The following is a 7,822-nucleotide window of genomic DNA, read 5'->3' as shown; positions in this document are numbered from 1 at the left end:
CACTTACTACCTCCTGGGCACTCTTTTAAAGTGTTTGCTCTTTTAACCCTCAGAACAATTCTATAAAGTAGACATTCTTCTTATCATCATCCCCTTTTACGAGGGAAACTTAGGCAGAGAGATTAAGTCATTTGTCCAAGGCTATCAGTCCCCGAACTTCCGGGAGCCTATGCAGAAACTTCTTTCAGAAAAGTAGCTCCGCAGTGATTGGTTAGAACCCTCGCGGCCGTAAATCCAAAACGCTAACTGGTCTCAGACCTGCCAACACTTCTCTTTCTTAAAACCTCAGCTTCCTGATGTAATGGGAAGAGAAAGTGTGGTCATGGGGCATTCCCTGGTTCTCCACTATTCGATGATCCTGCTCTCCACCCCCCTTCCTCAGGGGGTCCCGGTTGCCACCACCTTTCCTAGATGCAGAGCGGTAATTCGCCGCCGCCCCAGGCCTTCAGCTGTTCTGGGACTCCGAGTTATTGCACATTATCATTAATGGATCAGCCCCCCTCGTAAGGTTTCCAAATAGGGGTCTGGCCCGCCAGATCGTAAAGGTTAGGCCTACGTATTCCGGAGGGCTGTGTCAGATGAGGAATTCTATTAGAAAGCTTTGCATCTGGAGTTTTCTAATGGTGCCTTCAGGCAAAAAAAATTAAAATTAAACCAACAACCAACACCCCTTCCCCCACCCCCGCCCCCACCATTCCAGCTTTCCCCCACAGCAAGATTTCTGACTTGGTTAAATAGAATTCATTAATAAGCAAGGGGGAAAAAGCACCCCAGGCAGTTTACTCTTGAAAATGTAAACTGTTAAAACATGTTGCGGTTACAAGCATTCTGAAAATAATGCGTTTTCTCTAGTGTTTTCAGATTTCTTAGAATCAAAGATTTTTCCGATACATGCAGGAAACACGAAGTGGTGAAGTCAAAGAACATTTAGCTCTTAGCGTTCTTTATGGTAAAGGTCATGTGGCTGTAGAGTTTGAGATCTGAAATCGGCAGCTACCATTTACTTGGACTTCCCCTGTTTTCAGCTATCTTATTTTTTCCCCCCAAAATATTTCCAAGGGCAGGCATGAACAATCCTTCATTCCCTGGCGTGTACCAAATTCCCCTGAATGTACTAGATTGGTCCAGCTTTTCCTCCTTCCCTATTTCCTCTCCCTCTCTTTCTTTCTGTCTCTCTCTTTCTCTCTGATTCTCTCTCTCTCTCTCTGTCTCTCTCTCTGTCTCTTTCTCTCTCTCTCTCACACACACACACACATACACACACACACACACACACACACAGTTTACTAGGATGGGGATGGGGTTCTAGCAAGATCCCAAGAAATAAATGGTTTTAAGGTCCCTATAAGGTCAGAGCTGGCTGGGCCCCAACTGGAAACAGGACTCTGGGAGGAGGGGACAGAGGAGCCTTCTTTGCAGGGGGGGTTCCCAACCTGTCTTTGTCTGAAAACTGGGCACTGGGCCAGCCCCAACCCAGCGGATTGCCGCTCTTGGCCTCCAGCCCAGTGACGGATCTGACTGTCATTTCCCTACCCCCAGTGAGGCAGGAGGCAAGCTGAGAAGAGGGATGAGGCGGAGAACACAGAGCTTGGTCTGGGAAAAGAGGTAGGAGGGGCGACACTGGAGGCAGGACTCAGCTGGGGCAGTGGGGGCCTCGACCGCTCCCGGGGTCCGCTCGTCAGCCCCTGCTCCCCTGTTAGAATCCACCATGAAAAATCTGGGAAAGTAATGACTCCATCAGGAGGAGAATCTCATAGCCGGGTCGCAGAAGGAGAGGCAGGGAGGCTGATGCTCCCTCATTTCTAACAATGAGATGTTGGTGGGCAACAATCTTATAGAAATAAAGGCTTCCTGAAAAGAGAAGTCCACAATCTCTTTTGAAAATGAATCCTGTAGCTAAATGCCCCTCACAGGCAAGACATTCCTCTTTACACCCAACTTAAATCAAGAGACCAATCCCTGTGTGTCCAAAATATGTTGCCATAGGCAGGGAAACAAAGCTGACAATATTTAGAAGGTGACAAAAAGGACGGCTTCTATGAACTTGGGGAAAACAAAAAGGACAGCTATACTAGCCATAGGACTCGCTTGTGATTGGCTTTTTCTTCCTTCAAAATGTTTACATGTGTCTCTCGTTTGTGAATTTATTCACAACGTGTCTGTAAATTAAATGTCTGGCACATCAGAAATGTGAGGAATCTAGTCCAGTTTCTCCTACCTTACTGATGAGGAAATAGAGACCCAGAGACGTCTAGGGACCAGCCCCAGGTCAGACAGGTAAAAGGGTTGGGGAAAGGAATTGAATTCAGACCAAGCAAGCTGCTTCTTCTCTGTCTCTCTCTGTCTTTCTCTCTCCCTGTCCCTATCTCTCTCTCTCCCTCACCATCTCTCTCTTTCTTTCTCTCCCCAAGAAGCACCATGCCTTCCCTGCCTTTCTGTACTTCATCAGAATCTTTAAGCAATACGTGCATATATGTATTTTCCGTGACGCCAACTCATATATTCTGTTTATTCATCTGTTCTTCATCCATCTCTCTCTCTCTGTCTCTCTGTCTCTCTCTAGACTATACATTCCATGAAGTCATGATACGTGCCTCTCTTGTTCTGTGCTGAATACTAAAGATCCAGAACAACGACTGGACTATAGTAAATCTCCAACACGTATTTGTGAATGATATATTCGTGGCAGAGTGATAACATTGGTGTTGACATAGGAAGGTCAGAAAAAAAAATCAGATGGTAGATTGCAAAGAAGTAAAGGACATCAGAAACCATATTTTGATTCAATCAGTCTTCCCCTTTAAACTGGGTTGTAGGTATTGGTGGACGAAATATATCCCCTAGAAGACAGCGAATGGGCAGGAGAAAATCCTGGTAGTTGTTCCAAAGCCCACCCACTTCAATGGGCACGAATATTTGGGGGCACCCCAGTGGCTCCGTTGGCTAAGCGGCAGGTTCAGGTCGCGATCTCACAGTTTGAGCCCCACGTGGGGCTCTGCGCTGACAGCACGGGGCCTGCTTGGGATTCTCTCTCCCCCCCTCTCTATGCCCCTCCTGGGCTCCCTCTCCCCAGCACTGGCTCTCTCTCTCTCAAAATAAGTAAATAAACTTTTTTAGAAAATAGGCACAAATATCGCAGAGTCTATCCACAAGGTAACTGACATCATCAACTACAGGAGCAGCCCTTTTGTAAGCGGAGGGGAAGGGACCGTGTGACCAGTTCCAGCCAATGAGCTGCGAGAAGAACTTTCAGCCGCTGGTTCCAGACGGTCTAGAGCGCTCCTTCCATTTGCAAAGCAGTAAGCTGTGATCAGGGCAGGAGTTGTTCCCTTAGCCTGGGTCCCAGAGTGAGGAGACACAGAACACGGCCCTGCAGTGAACAGAGTACAAGCAAGGGGAAAACCTTCCTAATTTAAGCCACTGAGATGTGGTTGTTGTCACATAGCATAACCTAGTCTGACAGATACGGTGGGGGGGGGGGGGGGGGGGGAGGGGGAGTAATTTAAGGGGGTGTGACGACTGTGGCACTTCATAGCCTTGAATACTATACTATGACGGGAACGTTATTCCCTTTCCAAATCACTTCCAGTCGTTCAGATGAGGAGAAGCGTCAACCAGAGGTCGCCGTGTTTTCAACAACTCTGCTCTGTGACTCGTCTTTTTTTTTTTAACAGGGAACAGAGCTGGGGCTCAGCGCTCAGAGTTACCTGGCTAGAATTTTAATTCTACTGTTTCATCATTACATTTTATTTCACAATGACCTCTATTTATGGAATGTGATACTGTGTATTTTGAGTACATGGAATGTTAAAAATTTTCCTCCCCCCAATTTTTATTTAAATAATAATATAACTAAGATTTCTAGAGTGCTGACAGCCTTAAGTTTCTTTGGCACGTAATAACCTATTTAATCCTCATGACAATCCTGTGAAATAGGTACTATTATTAACTCCATTTTCCAGAGGAGAAAACTGAGACACAGAGGTCAGATAAGCAGCCTCGGGTCCTCAGTTAGTAAGGGACAGAGCCACAATTAGAATCTGGGCAATCAGCTTCTACAGTTTGTACCCTGTGAATTGATTTCTTCAAAATATTTCCCTTATTACTTACTTGGTACATAGCAAAAATTGTTAAGTGTGGTAAACACCTGATGATACTTTGGGAAACTGCTCTTTGCCAACCAGGAGATTTGCTTTGCCACCCCCCCCCCCACCTCCTTGCCATGAGTGACCTCTTACCAGGTTCATCCACCTGCTCCTGGCATGGCCAGAGAGCACTTGGCCTTGGGGCCTCCACAGATGCGTGGGGCTCAGGAACTTGGGGTAGTACTCTTCCTTGGGAGCATGGAAGGAAAATGGGTTTGGGAGAATTCGAAAGAAGAGGGAAGGGGCTAGAGATGATCAGAGGGGAGGGGCTAGTGACCATGTGCCTCTCAAGCTTTCCTCTTCAGAAATACCCTCCCTCCAGAATCAGGGGAACTTTCGTCCCCACTCAGCAGATGAATGAGGTTCTTGTCACCCATACACCGTGCCAGCTAGCCCCCACTGCACCCGGGGTTCTCTCTGTTTAGAGGGCTTCAAGGGGACACCCTGCTAATAATCCGGCGATTAGAAATAGGTTTCTCTGTGTGCTTTCTTTTAAGGTTTTCAGCCCTTGAAATATCTTGTGCAGACTCCTTGAATTATTATAATAAGGAAATTTATAAAAAATTTCCCCTTGAAACTTACTTAGCATGGAACACTCCAGTTTCTTTGTGTGGTAAATTGCTAAGGATTATTTTCCTTCAGATTACTGGAGGTTTAAAACCTATATATTCAGGGGGAAAATTAGCTTTTAGGGATCAATGAGTTTGACATTGATCAGTCGAAGTATAGTCATCCTGGCTTCCTCTAATAGGAAAAACAAGTATTTCTGATTGTCCCCAGTCCTCGGACCATTTTGTTGGTGCCGTATTTTTTACGACTGTGCTGCCCAAGCACATGGCTTTCAGACTGGTGGTGGAGAAACCACAAAAGAGACTCCGATTCGTATGCCACTTGGGGCGACATGATTGGTGGGGTGGCAGTTGGGGGTGAGAAATCCATATCCGTTATTGGTTAAAAGTAGAAAGCGTGATCCAACAGACCGGCTTCTCTCAGTCCTGTTATTTTCAGCAGGACAGTGAGTCTTACCTTCTACAATTTTCCCAATGTCGGTTGCATGTTCTGGCACTCGGTTACCACTCCTCTGCATCATGACAGATTACAGAGACACGGCTCCCCTTTCCCAGCGTTCAGAGAATGTGCATATTTAGGCAATAGATGGCAGTGTTTCCACAAATTTTAATAGTGCAGTAGCTCTTGAAGGAGGCTGAGTACCCGGCTCTCCTGTAGCTCGCCGTGATCGTATAGTGGTTAGTACTCTGCGTTGTGGCCGCAGCAACCTCGGTTCGAATCCGAGTCACGGCAGGAGGGGTGAAGGCTTTTGAAGGAGAACAGCCCTGGCCCCGGGTTGTCCCGCATCCAGCTAACATTTTGCAACCAGACGCAGAATGATGGAAATCCATAAAACAGAAACCACTGCAAACATTTTAAACTTTAGAGAGAGGGCGTACGCGGGGTGGCTTTATGAATGCACTAATCCTGTTTCAAGCGTGTTGTGTGTGGTTTTTTTTATTTGCACTGACGGATAATATGATAAAACTGGAGTGTAGTGGGCATGTAATTATTATTAATTACAACTACTTAAGCTCTGCTTTGAGCAGACTCGTCAAGTCTGCTTGCTTTTGAGCCTTGCCAGGACTGTATGGTAATAACAAGCCTGAATTATTTGGAAAGATGTCAGCAGTAGATGTGGAAATCCTGTTTAACCAGGCATGAATTGTTGTCAGGAGGTTTTTTTTCAGGATGACAGAGAGAAAATGAACTGTCCCTTATCTGTAATTGCAGGAAACATTTTGTTTCTATGATATGAACTGGCTGTAATTTAACTTTCCTGCATCATTGGATAATGTAAGAAGCCAGTTGTTCAAAACGAAATTCTCTGAAGTGGGCATTTGGGTCTGATAAAGGGCATATTATAAGTAGACAATGGGGCTCAAGCAATAAATAATGTCCATATATGGTGAAACTTTTTAAATGACATTTTCCAAAAGACTGGGGTTTGTATTATAAACGGCTAAACGTTGAATTAATGTGAGTAACACGGCTTTAATGGGCCTTTCTCCAGGACTTAAAAACATGAACAATACAGCCTAAAAATGTCAAATATAAGTATGTTATAATGAGGTTTACTGCTCTAAAATTATAACCCGCCATGTTTTAAATAAGGGATCACTCGAAGGGGCTTTCTAATGGCTCTCGCCCCTGTTTCGCCACTGGCTTAGCAAAACTCATGTTTGTTATTTATATAGTACTAAGAAAAATTCGAATGAAAATAGGTGCTGAGGGTAGGCACAGAATCTCTTAAGTTCTTTCAGAGTCAGCGATTCCTTACAAATGATATTCTAAAAAATTGCAATAAAAATCACCCCCGCTTCCAAACAAGAGCGATTTCTGTTTGATTACGTGTTCAAAAAGGTGGGCCTCAGAATATCATGCAGTGAGACAAATGTGTTTTTTGTTTCCTCCCAGACTCGCTTGCAAGACTGTTTTCTACTCTGAGGTGTCTTCTTCCTGCGACTTATTCCCTAATCTCCCACCCCCCTCCCCTATTCCTCCCAAGTCCTGCCTCCCCTCCCCAGAGGGCCTAGCCTGGGCCTTGCCTCAAGTCTGCAAGGCCTTCTCAGCTGGCTGGCACGAATAATGCTTCTAAGAAGACAGACGAATTGCAATTGGTCTTTAGTCGAAGACAGCCTACGGAATAAGCCAGTACAAGGTTATATGTATTTTATCAGGAGACCAAGAAAGCAATCATTGGAAGGAGATTGTGTCGGTCAGAGCTCAGTGGTTGCAAGTGACAGAGACTCAACAAGTACAGATTGAAAGAAAGAGATGTACCCAGGCATGGACACGAGGGAGCTTCAGAATAATCGAAATCACGTTATTGAAAAGTGATCGGGACACACTCCGTCTCATCCCACATTTCTTCCCGAATTTTGCCTTTGTCTTCTCAAACGATTACATGGCTGGAAACATGGCAGCCAGCAGCAATTCCTGCTCTTTCTATCTTACAGCGTCTTTGCCTGCAAAACGGCCCTTTCGCCACTGTTCCAAAAATCTTAGAGAAGGATTTGATTAGCTTTGCTTGGGTCAGATGTCCAACACTGGGCCAATCAGCTATGTCTGTGGGGATGGAGCCCGGAGAGCCCTTCCCTTGTCTTGAGGTCAGTCCCAAAGCGAGAGAATTGGCGGCCCAGAAGCCACCTGGGTTACCTCCCTGAAAAGTTTTTTTTTCATTGCATTACTGGAGTATACCATTTGGTGGCCGTCTACGTCCACAAACTCATGTGTTCAGTTCCCAAACTATTAACATCTTTACTGCTTTGTGAAAGATAAAAAAAAAAAAAAAAAAAAAAAAAAAAAAACAGTTGGGGTTGGGGACAGTGGTCGGAATATGACAATTAGTCTGGACCCAACTTGGAGCTTAGGGACACAGTCAGAGCACCTGCTTGAACAAAGAGCACTTCATGTTGTCTCTCTTCTGTCTCTGCCAGAAAGGGGGCTTCTGCTCTCGATGACTTTGCCAACAGAAATCCACCTGAACGTGGGCAAGTTACCTAAGCTCTCAGAATTAAAAAAGCAGGGAGGGGGGAGGTTAATGCAAGAATGAAAAGAATAATGTACAAAGAACCCCACAAAAAAACAGTATAAAGGTTCATAACAGAACAGCAACATTGGCACCT

The 7,822-nt window shown here is 45.3% G+C and overlaps 1 non-coding gene across 1 annotated transcript; it reads left to right on the top strand.

Annotated features, from left to right (window-relative positions):
* The first annotated feature begins 5,375 nt into the window (after positions 1-5,375).
* TRNAH-GUG lies at positions 5,376-5,447 on the top strand. The gene has a single exon. It is a non-coding gene; the product is annotated as a tRNA-His (tRNA).
* Positions 5,448-7,822: the final 2,375 nt, after the last annotated feature.

This window comes from Panthera leo, chromosome D4 (genome assembly GCF_018350215.1).
Source record: "Panthera leo isolate Ple1 chromosome D4, P.leo_Ple1_pat1.1, whole genome shotgun sequence".
NCBI lineage: Eukaryota > Metazoa > Chordata > Mammalia > Carnivora > Felidae > Panthera > Panthera leo.
Note: the sequence above shows the minus strand (reverse complement) of the source record. Positions and strands in the feature narration are given on the sequence as shown.